The sequence below is a fragment of the Osmia bicornis genome, chromosome 12, assembly GCF_907164935.1.
Source record: "Osmia bicornis bicornis chromosome 12, iOsmBic2.1, whole genome shotgun sequence".
NCBI lineage: Eukaryota > Metazoa > Arthropoda > Insecta > Hymenoptera > Megachilidae > Osmia > Osmia bicornis.
Window position 1 is genome coordinate 5,100,814 of NC_060227.1, and position 17,420 is coordinate 5,118,233.

General features: G+C 39.3%; 1 protein-coding gene across 2 annotated transcripts in view; it reads left to right on the forward strand.

Annotated features, from left to right (window-relative positions):
- Positions 1-17,420, forward strand: part of LOC114873981 (protein Tob1-like) — a 66,182-nt gene that overhangs the window by 21,446 nt on the left and 27,316 nt on the right. The window contains exon 3 of one of the 2 annotated variants that reach the window (XM_029182812.2): positions 13,041-13,188. The exons of the other annotated variant lie outside the window; for it this stretch is intronic. The gene's annotated coding sequence lies outside the window, so the exon portion shown is untranslated. The remainder of the gene's footprint in view (positions 1-13,040; positions 13,189-17,420) is intronic. 2 annotated transcript variants of the gene reach the window in all.

A 17,420-nucleotide genomic window follows, 5' to 3' on the forward strand; every position in this document is an offset into this window, starting at 1 on the left:
AGAATCGTGTAATAGGTTTTCCTACGATCGAGACACCAGAGCGTGGGCTGCCTTTCTGATAAGTAAATACGTGTGAATCGATAATCGAGTTCTCGGTTCACTGTTCGATAGTACACGTAGCTGTTTTCATTCGACTTTGAACGAATATCGAGACGGAGAATCGAAGAATAAAAACTCGAGCGATATCAAATGTGTTATCTCGTAGCAAATGTATTCTTAGCGAAGTTTTAGAGTGGGAACGGAGGAATCTCCGAATCTTTTAATCGCCAACAAATTTTTACTTCGATCACGTGTCAATGGAGTGAATTTTGTCGCATCTTCTGAAAACGTTCCTTCCTCGAATATGCAGTAGAAAATATTCCGAGGATCGACTGTTCGTATGAGGTAATCAATATTTTAAAAGTTATCCTCACGCTATGCAAACTGAACTGATATTTGCTTTGTTCTTCGCGATCCTCTAATTATCTTCAAAGTTATGTTAGCAGTCTGTATTTTTTTCCTATTGAAACAGAATGAAATACTAAAAATTGCAATTCGACGAAACAATTTTCAACGCATAAGAACTGTCGTGGTCAATTTTCAAAGGGTTATTCGTGAACGCGTCGAGGTATATCATTTTAATCCTATGTAATATTGAAATTTACTTTCTGCCCATTCTATTAAATGAAATTCGCATAATCACCGGGTGAAAAGACTGTCGACGCGTAAATTTTCAATCGAAACGAGTAAACGTCAAGGGGTCACGCATGAAAACGCGGAGGATGACCGTAGAATTGCGTGGTCACGTTAACGGAACTGACGCAAATACCAGCGCCAATTACAAATTCAATTAAAGCTTTTTCTCGCCTACCAATGGAAACTTTTTATCCACGATGTATCCGCGTGTTCCTTCGCCATACTTGATCGAACCAGGACCAAGAGTTGCTCATTGAGCAATTCGGATCGAACTCGTGATTAACGAGCTTCGAAAGCGTGAATCTATTTCTTCTGTAATTTACGATCGTCTCCCTGGTCTTGTAAAGATCGATGGTCCAAAGACTTATCGACTTCGCGAATGTGAAATAACGTTTAGAAAATTAATACTCGATCATTCAGTTTACAGTGTTATCGTGGTAACAGTGATTTCTGTTATATTTTCATGAATTTTAGATAGTAAGACGGAGATTGACCTTTTATCTGGATGATAGAAATGCGTGATTGACCTTATCACAGAGCAGACACTCATTTCTGATAAACGAGTCGCAAGATTTGAACGTTCCAATGAATTTGAAACTTTCTTCGATACTCCTTGAATACTATATACAATATCTCTGGAAACAGACCTTTTGTTCCGTAATTAAAACGTCATTATGCGAGAGTTTGAAGGCTGCATCGTATTGCAAACGATTGCAAACACGTGTCGTATGTTTTCATTTCTTATTTGTTACTTCGACGTCCTTGCGCGAAGGAAAATAAATCGTCTTCCTTTAAACAGAAGTGAATTTGTTCGTCTCTTGTCAACATTTTCAATTTCATTCTTTGTATGAAAACGAAGTGGGTCGTAACCTTTTGGAATAAAAGCGATTGGATGATTTTGTATCGTCTTCTCGATAATGATTATCAACCTCGTGTTTCTGAAGACCGGCTTGTTTACTCGTGTTCCTTTCTCAACAGGAAATCGTAATTTTTATGAAAAATATTATTCGAGTGTAATTAGGCTTCGCAGAGAAAATTAACGAATTATCTTTAATATTTATGCAAGAGAAGCACTTACTGTTAGCTGTGATTTGAAGTATCAGATGTTTGTTACGTGATTGTCATGTAATCGAAAAACGGGAAATAAAATTACATAATAGAATTACGGAAAGGGAAACAGAATCGTGACTATATACATCAACATCCGTGCGATGTTGTTTCGTAAATAATTACAGAATGCATTGCGTGGCATTAAAAGTGTTTACAGTGAAACACTCGTAACGAAGTAAAAAGCAATTGAAAGTTGTATACATCTTTCAATTACAAAGAATTGCAGGATAAGATTGGCTCGTATTTATTTCATGGAAATTCAATAATTTGATAATTAGCAACAAAATACTAAACTTTCGTATCGGTTCTTCGAATCAGCCATTTCATTCAACTTCCATTCAATGAGAAACCGCCTGGAAGCACATTAATTATTCATGAACCAAAATCCACGCACGAAAACACTATCTCCAAGTTAATCAAGAGAGGCCAGTGCTCGCATCAATAACTAAAAAACACGAGATGAAAGCGATAAAAGAGTGTGCAAATCAAGATTGAAATCACAGCTACTTCAATCTTAACTGTTATGGCAGTTTGATGAATACGACGCTGTGAAACGTTATTTTTTATTGGTGTTTTTAACTGTAAGAGACAATTTAAGATATACAAAATGACAAGGATTTCAAAGCAAAGGATTTTGAAAAAAATTCACAAAATTTCAATTTTGTCAAAATTAGGATCTTGAAAAGTCCTGCTACCTCTATCTCGCTATTTCCCTGGGGACGTCTGATTTGATCGCGAGTGTACTTGAACCCATCGCTAGTGAACACCGTCTATCAGCAATAGTAAACACGCCCGTGAAAATATTCACGAGAATAACACGCGCTTTTTCCGCTACGATTGCAATACGGTCATTACGAAACGTCTGGTATCAGCGAACACGGTGACATTTCGAGAAGTTCAAGAGCGAGAAATGAAAAAAGAGTCAGCTTCTTTGACTTGGGTGGCGTTCGAGTGAAATATCATACATCGTTAGGTGTAAATTTGTTATGCAAATCGCGATTCTCTAACGAGTGGGATGGAAACGATTGCAAGAATTCTGCTTTTGCAACATCGTGTCTTGCCCGTGAAGATGTGGAAATTCTTGTTGACGTACACCTTGTCGTATGTTCTGAATACCATTCGCTCGTTTTTTAACGCGTATCGTGTTGAAAGGGTCAACGATGACCCACAGATGACCTGTCGCCAATTCTGCATCATATTTCCGTTATTAATGAGCCCATCAAGAAATACCTTAAAAGATATTGAGAAAAAATAGTTCAAAAATAATAAAAATTGATCAAATCATTAGAAAGTAAAATTTCACTATCGTTTCGAAACAGGTAGATACCATTATTTAGTCCAGAAAGTTTTCTATATTTAAAATTCTCAAGGCAAGGTGTTCAAATCTGTTCAGTCATTATTATACGATGACCAAATATTAATTCTATCTTATCACTCGACACTTTTAATACCACAGCTGCTAATCAGAAATTCAAACTAATTACTCGATGATATTGAACAATGTTATTTAACATATCATGAAAATAAATTTAAAAATCATACGACAATTTGCCCGGGCTCAATCAACAACGCAGAAGAAAAGTGTCGCGTCAAACCTTTTAAATTACCAATTAAAGAAACCTCTGAAGAATCAATTCGCCCGTGAAACATTGGCAAACATTTCTGCGTTGGAAAATCGAACGGTTAATGGGCGAACACGGAAACGGAACGAACAAGGGAACGCGGATCGTTGGGCGAGGAATTACGAAACTGTAGGAAATATTAATGAGGAAGAAATGTCGTTTCCCGATGTGTAATTAGCAACATAAAGACATTGGAAGTGCTCGTGCACTTGCTAATAGATCGTTACTTGATTTATCGCCGCGTTTTCTAGAACAATTGCAATTTACAATCTAACACATTGTTTGTGTGACGAGTGACTCGTACAATGCATACGTAATGAGAAAATGATTACTTGGTAATTGTACATTAAATTAAGGGGATGCCCGCGTACGTCCTTCGTGAATTTATTTGGGAAGAACTGTAAGAAGTGTGTGATTGATGCATTAATTATTTTCCAAAAAATAAAAATTGTAGTTTTTCATAGTTTATCAAAATTAAGTAATCAATATACCATTGCATAATAATTTCATTTACATACTAGTAGAGTAGCGTTAAATTATTATTAGCACGTTTTCAGTCAGTCGTTAGAGAGCTATAATCTAAAGTAATTTACAAATTTATGCAGTTAGGACAAAAAAAATTTCCATGCAAAGAATACGATAAGCCTTAATGATAGTAAAATAGCATAGTAAACAAAGTGCATCGACAAAAAAATTTGCTCGTGGAATATTTAACTATAAAGAATCAGCCATTTAATGTTAGTTTATTATTTAATACCACTTGGAAATTTAATTAAATCGATTACGATTAAAATTAATGATAAGCTCTGTAATTAAATATCCAAATTCCTAAACAGAGCTTATGATATAGGGCTCCTATTGAACTAGTTTAACTCGATCGCGAGTTTCATTTGGCGAATCTCACGGAAAAGAAGCCATAAGAGCCACGGATCGGGAACAATGGACATTAACGTTCCAATGTACACACATACGCGTAAGCTTGCTCGCGTAAGGTCTCGCGATGACCGTGGCCGAGCGAAGCGGATCGCGCGTGCACGCGTACGATCCGGCTGGAAATTTTATGGTAGTCGTTGCGTCAGAGGACGGGCGATACGCTTACAGAAATGGGTGAACCAAAGACCTTCCATGGAAACTCGGACACCATTCGTGAAGGCTATCCTCCAGGAAAATTTATGTCAATTCTCTATCAGTGGATCACGATCGAATCGTGATTTTCATAACGATAAAGTTGGCATAACGATTCGTTAGCTTAAAATTGCTCGAATCGTTTGTTTAACTTCGTAAGCCCTTTTTAGATAATGTTTGACACGTGCGTGGACTACCTAGTGACTTGCGCTACTGGAGTTTACACGTGTTCCGAATTATGATAAGCGATTTATCTAATAAGAAACTTACAAGTTAACCCAAATGGTTATCTAGGCTACTAATTCCTGTGATAGGGTCAATGTAACTGAATCTGGCTGAGCAGTGTTGAATTGAACAGAGCTTCTCAGAGTTGTGAGTTGAACTTTGAAATTGATCTACACTCCGCATTATAATTTTTCATTTATGTCTTTCAATCTCTCAGCAGGATGAAATTATGTGCTAGATCATCAAAAGGATTGAATTGTACCTTGATACAAAATCAAGTCAAACCACCTAACATATTATTCCTTCTATTGAACAGCGATGTATTCTTGACGTTGGTTCTTTGTTTATTATTTAAAACATCGTTCCGATTTCATTTCATTACGAAACGGAGTAAGGAGGAAAACGAACGATGCCATTGAAGCGGCACGATGCAATTTTTTGGTGAACGATCTATACATAATGTGAAATCTCCTAGGAAAATTGCTAACTCTTATATAAATCGTTAAAGAGAACAAAAATTCACGGGGTTTCTTACCGTCTATCTTTAAAGGGGAAAGCCGAAGCGTATTTTACATAACGCAATCTAAAACGCTGTCATATTCATATTATCGCGTGTTTAATAATTCTCATTTATCCTCATATTTTGTTAGCGGACTGTTTGAAATATATGTTTTCTAAGATTGCATTGTGTGCAATATTTTCTTGCATTCGTTGCAACAAAATGCTAGTGACGACAGCGCCGCGACGTCGTGGGTTCTTCAGGACATTCTTTCGCGCATTTTTCGTCCTCGAGTCAGGTAGAAAGTAGAGAATAAGAAGTCCATACGATCGCTATCATTCCCGATAGATTTATGTAACAAGCGATAGGCGAATGGTGAAGAAAATGATTTTGTAAAGGTAGAATCATTTATGTAATGATAAAAACGTCGATTATGTCAACAATGAACCGGTAACGATAACGTTGTATCATTGCACTGAAATGTGATTTAAATTCCTTCTCTCGTTTTAATTAATACTTCGGTACGTTTTACAACACGTGGTAACAGGGCGAAGAGAAGAATGAAAGAAACGGTAAAGACGAGTGGAAACGAGTAGCTACTTGCCGGAAGTAGCGGAATAGGAGGAAGCCCGGCTTCCGCGGCAGGAAAAGAGCGTCGAGCACGGAACCCGGGACCTTGAGTGCGTGCACTCGCGATGGTACGTCCCTGTGCCGCAAACAGGAACAGAACGATTATCCGGCAAATGAATGAAATCGAGTGAACCGGTTCACTCGCGTACGTACGCGGCTGCCTCCGCTCCGGTTCGCCGCGGATCCGCCTTAATCTAGATCCGAGTTCTTCGTGAATGACCGTGGCAGCTTCTCGACGAATTACCAGGCAAACTTAACTGCCTGTCGTACGATCATTAATCCAGCTGGTCACGCGGCTCTTCTTGTTAATTGAACGCCACGCGTGGCGGTAAACCTGCTGTTTCATCGGTCAGAGTCACTTGCAACTTGTAAGACCAACGGAGGATCAAAGATCTTTTTGAAGATAGATAATGCGAAAGAACTGAAGAAAGGTTATTGCTTGTAAATACAATATTTCTGGATAGAATTCTCTCGTGGCAGCTGATTAAAAACGATAGAAGAAATTGATGTGTTTGGAAAAGTATTGAGCTGCATTCTTTAATTTGAAATTAAAGTGCAATTAATCAGTGTCTCGTGAAAGCGCACGAAGAATGTTGCGTATTTCTACTAAGGTTGTTTAATTCTTTGAACCTACATTTTCCTGATGAACCTTTCGCGTAACGGAGATTGCACGCACAACAGTTTTGAGGCAAGAAATTGTCGATGCGTTTATAAAAAATGCACTTCTTTTCTTTTAATGATTATCCAGGAAAACTATCTAAAGTCTTCCAAGCGGAAACATCTTCGAAGTTACTTCCCTGTGCAGAGACCTGAAAAATTTCTTTAGAGTAAGAAATTTTTTGACATCCATCGAGGAAAGAAATACGAGTGTAAACAGTAATACTATTACTTCCGTATTCAAATGATAATTGATTCAACGAGGATCACGTGTAAACATTTCGATTAACTCGAATATAGATTAACCGAGCGAATTGAATAATAGAGTAGCGAATAATTAGCTTGTCACGAGAGCATGAGATCACGATTCGTTCTACGTCAGAGAGTAACATCGTGACGACAGTAAGAGGAAGATCCCCTACTAAATCATTCTTTTATTTATCTTGAACACGAGTTATCAATCAATTTTCTCCTAGCAAAACGCGTCACGCTGTAATTAAATGCAAAACAACTTGTTTCAACTTCTTTCCTTCGAAATTCTCCGATTTCTATAAAATAATTTATGGAGAGTTTTTTTTAATTCATTTAAAAAGATACGAGATTGAGGAAAAGAACGACCGAACCAATTGAATATCGATATCAATGGTAGAATATACTTTGTTGAATTCATTATGAAGAGAACGTCAAACGAGTTCGATTTATTAGGTCGATACGAAGAACAGGCGTTTCTGATAAGATAGCTATTGATCGATTATTGATCTATGGAGTGTTGTTCGTGCAATGTTGTGATTTTCGTGTAACGCCACGTGGAAATGTTTCCTTGAAAATACAGTGGGAATGAAAATATATGTCGACGTTTGATGTGCAAATCAAAGATATTGGCATTCTAAGTTTTATTATAATGGGTGTAATTAAGGATTGAAATATCATTGTGTTATGTATCATTTATATATTTCTTCTTTAAAGTAGCCATACGTCAACATTTTCAATTCTATCGTTCGATTGATAATAGTATACACAAAAGATGTGTACGACTGAAAAAGGTAAACGTAACAGTACAAGCTTGGTAACAATGGTTGTACGATTTAATCTTATCAACGTTCAGTAGAACGGAGAAATTGCGAAACGCGTAGAAATTCCGTCGAAACAACGAATCGAAGTCGTTATCGGTTGCACAGCGACAAGAAAAATCCTCCGGATGCCATGTTCTTTAGATCACGTTCTATTTTTCCTCGCGTTTTCGGTAACTCGACGATGTCTGCGAGCATTTCGGCAAGTGTAAAAGAGACACGGATTCTTGCGCGAATTTTACGCAATTGCGTTCGTTCTGGCTGGTACCGGTTTCGCGCAAATATTTGACTTTGCTCGATTCTCGTCTCGAATTTTCGCAAATTTATTTTTATCTCGTCTCACTTTTTCGCGAACTCGTTCAAAGAGGAATGGAGAATTTTACGTTTCGAATGTGTTTTTTTTTTCTCTTGACTACAGAGAGAATCGCGATATCTCCAGATACGTTTTTTGTTTTCGAACAACCTTTCCTCGATATCGTTCACGATCGATCTGTTCACGTGATGACCACTGAGAATCATTCAACGTCTTCCTCTGTAAGATTCATAAAGATCCATTTTTGGAATTGAATGGATCATTGAGAAGCGCAGTAAAGAAAATTTTCCTATATTCAAGGGTACTGTTCGCGTTACGGATACCTCAATTGTTACAATTCGTGAAATTTTATTCGCGAGGTCAGCTCGGAAAATTGTGCTGAAAGAACGTCAGGCTGTGTTACGTAAAATAATGACAAGCGAGCAAACGAATACCAAATACACGTGTTTTCAGCCGGTTGACCATGACCACGAAGCACGACCGTGGAAAAATAGAAACTCGACTTAGGTAAAGTACAAACGCGATTATCGGTTCGGTTATCGGTAATTGTTAATCCAGACTAGGTCACTTTTCATTTGAATAGCGATATAATTATAAGTAGCTCAAATGAAATAAGAAATAATTTGTTTTTCAAATAACATGAAAACATCATTATTTGAAATTGGCAATAAATAGATAAAAAAAATATATATATATACTGATCGAATTGAGTATCCTCCTTTTCGAAGTCGGATAAATGATTTTGATCGTTAGTTATTAGATTATTCAATAATGCCTAAGTCTCGATTAATCAAATCACGATTTATCGACGATTTCAAGCCTCTCACGTAAATTTCACGTGGACGTCTCTGATCGATTAATTTCCTCGATGTAATTGTAATGTACTCGTAAACGCGACATTCCTCGTTTGTTATTGTTTCGTCTGAGGAACGATTTAACGATTCGCGATGATTCACCTGGTATTTAATCTTCGTTTCTTAATTAACGGATTCGTTGTTCGTTTCTGCGTGATCGCGCGTCAAACGGAAACAAAAGGTTCGCCGATTAATTAAGCCCGACGTGTTCAAGGTGAAAATAATCGCTGCAACCGGGAACAAATTGTTTCCGTTTCTTTCACGCGTCCCGACGCTGCATCAAGGAAACGAATTTTTCTGCTTCCAACAAATGTTTGCTCGAGTAATAACGAGCAATTAACGCTGCCGTAAAGAAGGTGGAGGGAAAAAAATGATTTATTTATCTTATTCGTTACACTTCTAGTTTTCTGAAAACTTTGCCAGACAGTAATCTACGAATTAGTACTAAAAAGTCAATAATTTTTTGCACTCTGAAATTTCCGTTTCTTCTATCAGAAAGTGTCTCTAAATCGAAATCCGAAAATCATGATCGTCTCTCCCTAATTAATCGAAGCAGTGCAAATCATCGATACAGGAAAAGCGTGTTCGTTCTCAAACTATGATAACGAGCTTCGAGCTATCCTCGTTAATTTGTCAGACATATCATAACGGCGTAACACCGGTTTCCTGCTCTCGGCACGTCTTATCGGATCATTGCATTCGTAGGCAGTACGTAAAAGTTCATACCGGTAATCCTTGGCATACTTAGCCGGGACTCGTGTACAGAGCTACGTGCTTGCTCTTAATCTCGGTCGAAAAACCTGCTCGAACAATATGCGCGACACGTAGACGCGTGTGTATTGTGTGTACCGTACCTGCTGCACGCTCGTTTGTATTACACGTTAAAGTTGCACACCTATCCCCGCCACCGAGCCGTGCACATTCTTATTCCAGTGCTTCTCTCACGTTCCTGCTTCCTGCGCCAGAAAAATTGGCTAACCTGTTTACTGATGCAACAAAGGAAAGGAAAACGAAGCGAGAGCGGGAACGCTGAAGCGTCCGCAGCCACAGACCCGTTGGAAACCGGAAGGGAGGGGCCAAAAGGGCAGCGAAGGAGCATGGAAAGGTTAAAATATGATGCTATAAAAGACAGGACTGGCTTCTCGGTACGCGTATATATTTATACCGTAACGACACGTGCTTAGAAATCGGAGCAATTTTCATGCTTTGTTACTACTAGATACCTTTTAACCCTTTCGAACGGAAAGAAAAGACGAAGAAAAAGAAGCGATCGATACCGTCGAGAAGAAACGAAAGCGAATTCAATGAATCGCGGACAGAAGGGTTGGGAAAAACGAGGAGCAAAGTTTTCAACGAACGACGAAAAAATAGGGGTGGAAAAGGGTGTACGAGACAGGAGAAACCACAGATAACGCCAAGGCGAGTCGTTAAACGATCCAGAAGCGAGTTGACGGATACCAAGACTCGCTTTGGCCTTTATTTATCGCTTTTTCACGGGACCTTTAAAAGGCACGCGTGAAAGAAAAACAGGGTAAGGGTGTATGCGTTTCCTTCCTGTTGAACTTTCCATGTATGCACTCGGACCCTGCACCACCGAGTGTGCGCCCATGCGTGCTCCCTTTTATACGCGTGGCACACTTTTTATTTGATACCTTGAATGGCAAATACGGCATCGGGGGGACGTTGAAAAGACACACGGTGACCGTGCGATTCGATAAAAATACCCTCCCAAGAGGAAAACATCCCGCTGCTCGAAGAATATATTTTCTGCATCGTTTATATTGCAAATGAATGATACGCTGTTGGAACACCACCGATGCGTCCACTTTCTTTTTTCATTTCTATTCCAGGCAACTTCGACGTATTTATTATAAGTTTATATAATCATTTTTTGCCGGTACCGCTCTTTGTCGCGTTACGCAACGCATGTTTTCATTTCAACGATATTCCCTCTGACAGGACCACCAAATTTGTCAGAGAAACCCGAAAGGTTTCCAGGTGAAAAAGTTTCGAAAATACTTCAGACTTGCATCGTTTATTTGTAAAAAGTAACAATTCATTTATTATCGATACATACCATTGGAAAGATGTCAGTCTTCCCCAACGGGAAGGAAAAAAACTGATGAACATCGAAATTACCCGGGATTACTGATCGAACCGAGCTTGAAAACGCGAATCTGAATAATTAATGAGCAAAACAACGATACCTCGCTGTCGGGGAATGGCACGTTCGAACAAAAAGCAGCAATTGGAAATAAAACATCGCGGTTCGAAGAGTGACGCGTCGAATGAAAGTTTGATCGAATAATTTCAGCCCGCGAATCGAATCCGACAGAACGATTGGCAACTGTTCCCATCGTAATTGAAACTCCTTCCCTCTGTTACGTGGAAGAAAAAATTATGAATTCCTCCCCGAATCATGGCCGAGCGTTCTGGGATCGCGATTACGCCTCGTCGGTCTTACCTCATTGCGGAAGTCGCGATACGAATCTATCTTACGATTTGTCGCGATCGTCTTTAGATAGCGGACTTCCTGCGCGTTTGGCTGCTAGCTCGGGTAAGTGAATCAAGGTTACCCGATCGAGACGCGATTAACACGTTTACTGGCACAGTGAAAACGGACGTGTGTAACACGGCACACTATAATTGCATTTGTTCAGAATACGATCGTTTCGTTTCTTCAATTTACCACGGACGTAATTGTGCTTGAAAGCATAATGATTGTTGCGTATCAAACGAGCGATTTCGAAGCAGCTGATTTGTTGACATAATAGCACTTGTGCCGTATCAATTTGAAACTTACGATTTGAAAATAATTACTACGAAAAGCTTTTATTAATATTTTTAATATAAATAGATCAGACTTTCTATATTTCGTAGTCTGCCATTTGATATAGAGCAAACTGGTAGTATGCCGTACTAAACATTGACTGTTTCTACTGCAGCGGCTGCCCTTGAACGGCGAAGTCTGGGTTAATCGAGATCCAGACTTACAAAATATATATAAGGGTATTAATTATAACTTTTAAACGAAAGAGTTTCATTGAAAATGAGAATAATATGGAATAAAGAATTAAATTAATATTGGAGTTCTCTCCGCGGTCCGCCGAGGGTTAACGCGTTAACTTCACAGTAGAAATACTCATGCATAATCAGACGCGCTATAATTATAACCATTCCCAAGTTTCTCATTTTTCCTTTCATTATTCAATCATATTTTGCATTATCGATTAACCAACGACTCGGTGACCTCATTATCGATGATTATCACCCAATTTCCACTTCATTCAGTAAATATTAATACGCAAGATACTTTTCATAGGTAACTCCAAAAGAGAATAAGCTTTCACGGTGCTCTATTTCCAACGTCCGCAGTCGTCTCACGAGAACATCGAAATCGATCGGTCTTTTTTCTCTCTGGACCAATTCCGGGTCTCGCGAGAAGTGGCTTCCGATAACTTCCGTTATCAGCGTCGTCCGTGGAAAGCAAGAGCACAAGTGCTAGAGGAAAAAGTAGTAGATATACACGTATAGAGCACTTCGCGACACGTCGCGTCGAGGTCTCGCGTCCTTGCCAGTTTTCCCCTCCCGTCCTCGGCTATAGTGGGATCTACCCCCACCATCTCGCCACGGTGACATCCCCCACTCCCGAAGCTGTCCCCCCTAATGCGGCGCGATATGTAAGAGGCCACACATGTTTCCCCGCGTTTCAGTCTCGCAGCGGCACTCGCGAGTGACGGTTCGTGTGACGATAGAAACGTGGACTAGGAATATAAACGTTTGCTCACGGAACGAAGGACATTACAGGGATACGCGTGTTACATATAATATATGTATATATATAAATGTATTAAATATATACATATATATATATCTTGTGAGAGTGTGCGGTAACGCGTGCGCGCAAAGGACGAGAGTTTCTTTCGTCCGGTGCTTCGTTGGAGAACTGACACGACACACTGCGAACGTCGTTGCGACAAGTAGCAACGGGACGTAGAAAAAAAAAAAAAAAAAAAGACAGAGTTGTATCTTTACCTTCCCGGCGTTCGCGTCTTTCTTTTTTTACTTTTATACGTAACGCGTTGGCGAAACGGAGCCGCTATAACCTATTTTCGACGTAACGCGAGTCGGAGTGAGAATTACCATATACTTAGACGCGAGTGACAGCTTGTTCCTTAATTTTTTTTCTTTTTCGGAGTTACCGTCTATTAAAAGACGGCTGTGATAAATAAAGGAAATATTCGGTGACGTACCTTGCAGGAAATTACCGAGAGGAATAGTGGATAAACGTCCAATAGGATATTCCAAGGGTATTACGGAACTAGTGATCTTCCACTGACGTCACTTGGTGCTTTCGTGCTTCAACGGAGCAACCAGAATAGTGTGTTAGCTGGCCTGACAGAGACACGTGAGTATTAGAATCTCTATTTATTTCTACGACGATTTAGATATTTCCCTGCCATCGTTCACGGAACCGTAATCTACGCTTAACGATACGCGCTCGTACGCGCACACAAATCGGAACCTGTTTCTTTATCATTCATGTACACGCGTGTCACACGATGGATAATTTATGCGAACAACGCGTCGCGATATCAATTCTACAACGTGTCACGCGAACCGACCGGTTCAACATTGTTCCCGCGCCGCGACGAAATGACCGCAGCTGATTGGTCGCTTCGACGATCGCAGCGCTCGATCGATCGATATCGTCGATTAACGAAGCGCGCACGACGGGGCGGGAAACGCGGAACGATTCAAAATTTTCTAATCGTTAGATCATGTCTCGAAATGGTAACAATGTGATTGAAAACACTTTCGATTTGTGTGTACATCCGTGTCAAAGTTTCAGATCATGACAAATGATTAATTATTCATCAATTTTTTCCTGTAGATTTAATGTTTAGTTACCTTTCAAGAGCGTTATAATCAGCGTGTATTTTTCTTTACAACTGCGAAATAAGAATTTGTCAATCGTAAAATAATTAATTAGTTTTTTTTTCTGTGTCGTATCGCGACGCAAATTGTTAGGATAATTAATAGCTCTATTTGACATATCGACTTGAAACTTATTTCTCGTTATTTTTCTTGTTTGAGATATCGAGTTGAAACCTTCTTAATCAACCGGTTCGAGAATTTTCAAAGTTTATTGTTATTTTCAATTTGCAGTTTGAGAGTTGCATTTGTGTCCTCGAGGACGTCACGAGTCGTTTCGTTTTTTCTCCAAGGTCAACGCGGCTAGAACGATCTGGAGCAAACTAGAGTGACTCAGTTGTTACATTGAACAAACACGCCTATTACGACAAATTACATTAAGGTCGCAAGCATCGTTTTTTTTTTTTCTATCGTGAAAACGGCGATTTCCATTTTCGCTTGACGCGTCAACGATTCGCTATCTCGAGGATCAACGAATTAGGCGAGGGTTTAGTTTAGTGGGTCAAAACGTAGCACGGATTTCGTTTATTTAATTACTGCACGGGATCGGCTGGGTATTGGTTACGAAAATAGCGCGATAATAATAGCAAGGTCGCAGACACTACTCGAGATGGCGTGACGCATCAGCGAACGAGTCGCGTTTAACGAATTAATTAATTCCAACGAGTTGATAAATTAATTGACCGTAAAAAAGCAAAGTGTAGACTTTATTCATGTTTACACGGTTATTCCCACGACACTGCTTTTGTTTATGGCAATTACTAAATTTACCCACCGACAAACTATATTTTGGCTACAAATAATCAAAATTATAAATTAATGAAAATGAACTGTATCCATTGCCAAATTTAATTTAGCATGAATTAATTGCAGGAATTGAAAACTCCATTTATTATCTCTCTGTGATTATTGAAACAACTCTGACGTATTACTCTCTACATCAGGGAATAAAAAAAAAACACACTGAATACTTAATCTCATTATACTTTCATCTGATCCAGCTTCAAAAACGTCCGTATATTTCCGTCGGACAATAAAGTTATTTCAGGAAACGATCCACCTCCGCGTCATTCCATTTGTATCCCTAAAAAAAGAACAAAAAAAAAAAAAGAAAAAAGAATCGTAACCATCGAGGCTGTTTAAATAACAACCACGCGAGTCGATTAATCGTCGTTCCGTTTAATTAGCCATAGTTTGTAATCGTTAAAAATTGCAGCGATACAAATAACCGTTCGACCAAACAATTTTATCGACGAACGTTTCCCCCTCGCTATCTCTCCGCTATCGTTACGCGAAATCGTTTTTCGAACGATAGCAATCGCTATTTCCCCGTGGATAGCGGGTAGTTTGAATTTTTTCGCGATTCGAGTCACGCGAATCGAGGAAAACAGAATTCAATAGTCCCGTCGATGATAGAGCGAAACGAAAAGGATGGAGAGGCAAACGAATTATCCAACTCGTACCGTCCATCGAAATCGGATTATCGTCGATTCCTCTGCACCCTCGCGCACCCCCGCCCCTCGTACGTCACACGAGAGAGGGGTGTATCGATTTTCGAGGCTGTGTACCAGCAACTTATTTCCCTGCTGCCGTAAACATTCGGCCCTAAGCATTCGTCCCGTGGATTAATCACGGTTTAATTGGAAAATCTCGCTCATCAAATAAAGCTTTCGAGGCTCTTACAAACACGACAGCCCGATTTCGACACCAAAACCACCCTTCTCTCTAGGGTGAAACGTCCGAGAAAAGGGTGCGTTTGAATATCCTCGGTCCTTTCGGATCATTCTGGATGAGTTTAAAAATTTAGAGGAACTTCAAATATGTCGGATGATAGAAATATCTTGAAAATGGAAAACCACCCCCTCTGTCAGAATCGTATTAGCGAGGGTTCGAGAAATCGTTTAGTAATTAAGAAGGTCGCGTAACGTTTCGCTGGGCCGAAAATTAATATGCCGTTATTGAAAAGCGAGAATATTCTAGACGGTAATAAATTCTGTCTCCGACGTTTCTCCGCGACGAAGGAGAGATTAAACGTAGTCAGGGTGGAAAAAGGAGACTTGGGAAGGGATCCGCGGGGGTGGTTAGGCAACGGGTTTAGTTGGGTATAAAATCAATCGTGCTCGGTACGCAGCAGCGAACTCCACGCCTCTTTCGTAATTAGTGTCCTCTGTTAATTATCGCGCGACGATTCGCTCGCCCCGCGGACCCTTTCCATTATTGCCGCGGCACGAACGCCCCGGAAAAGCGATTATTCGAGATTGCCAGTGCGTTTCGACGTGATTAACCGTGACCAGAATAGTACACCCTATTTTGAGAATCTTTTAAATGTACTAATTAGAAATTACAAATATTAACATTGAAATATAGTCTATAGGTATTTAGTAATTGCCCAGAAGAGTAAAAGAGAATTTCAAGTCGTTGATTTGGAATTTAAAAAAATTCTAAATTGAAGTATTATTGTTTAGGTGAAAAACGAAAACAGAGATTTGTTTTTCACGGTCTATCTTTTCGAAAGCTGCATTTAACAGAGAATAGATTGAAACAAGGAACCGTGAAATAGAGGGAAAGCAATTCGCTTATATCCTGAGTGGACAGTAGTTTCTGCGAAACATGTTTCAGTTAAATTCCAGAAAAAGATCGTTCCATTTCTCGCTAGCTGACCCTGTTGTTTTCAGTAGTGAACAAAAAGGCGTACGCTAAAAAACATTTATTCTAGTAGTTTTTCCTTTCTTTTTTTAAATCCAGTACGGTCGAAATTAAAACGCTCTTGTTTGTTCGTTCATTGGAAAACAATTTCATTAAATATATCAATCGTAGCCTTTCTTTTTTCCTTTTTTTGATATATGGGTTTAAATTGTAAAAGCGTAACAATCAAATTCACCATTTTACCCGTTGTTTTTACATTTCCGCTGACCGATCTGAATCATAATCAAAATTCAATCTCGACCTTTTTTCCACGGACGTCGGCGTAAATTACCGTAAAGAAGCGAACGTGGAAAAGCGTGAAAATACGAAACACAAATTCTTGGAGGGAGAAAAAGGGGAATGAGTTTCTCGCTGACGCTACAATTCATCCTACCCCGTGGTCGAAATAAATTTCTCTGGCACATTCGGCGTTTACTAGGCCATCAAACAACCCCGTGTAGACACGTTTTACGAGGGAACGAAAGAAAAGTCGAATTTTCACCGCTTAGGTATATACTTTTCCTCTTTCCATTCGTAAAGTCGACATGACGTTTGTTACCGTTTAACTTCAACGATAAACCAAGACACTTCCGTCAGATTTTTAATATATATACTTAATTTTTCATCATTTTTACGACTAACAGGAAGGATGCGCTTTGCTAAAAGTAACAAGTTAAAACCATTTGTCGCGATAATGCGTGTCTTTTGTCGAAAGGTAGCGTTAATTAAAGGCGACGCCAGGTCAAGACCTGCCTCGCATTCTCTACGCTGTTTGTTGAAACTGAACAAAGAACAACAAACGGTCCCGTTGCAAGGGAACAGTTATAAAAGTTGCAGCTTTTTGTTGAAAATTATGCACCGTTAACCCTCTTGTTTTGTAACACCAAGTCACACTTATGGCACGGGTCATGATTCGAATATAAGAAACATTAGTTACAGTCAGGTGTTCTCGTTTATTCAGTGGATAAATAAAATTAATTTTGTGGTCTGATAGATTTATTCCTTTTTTAATATCGTTTT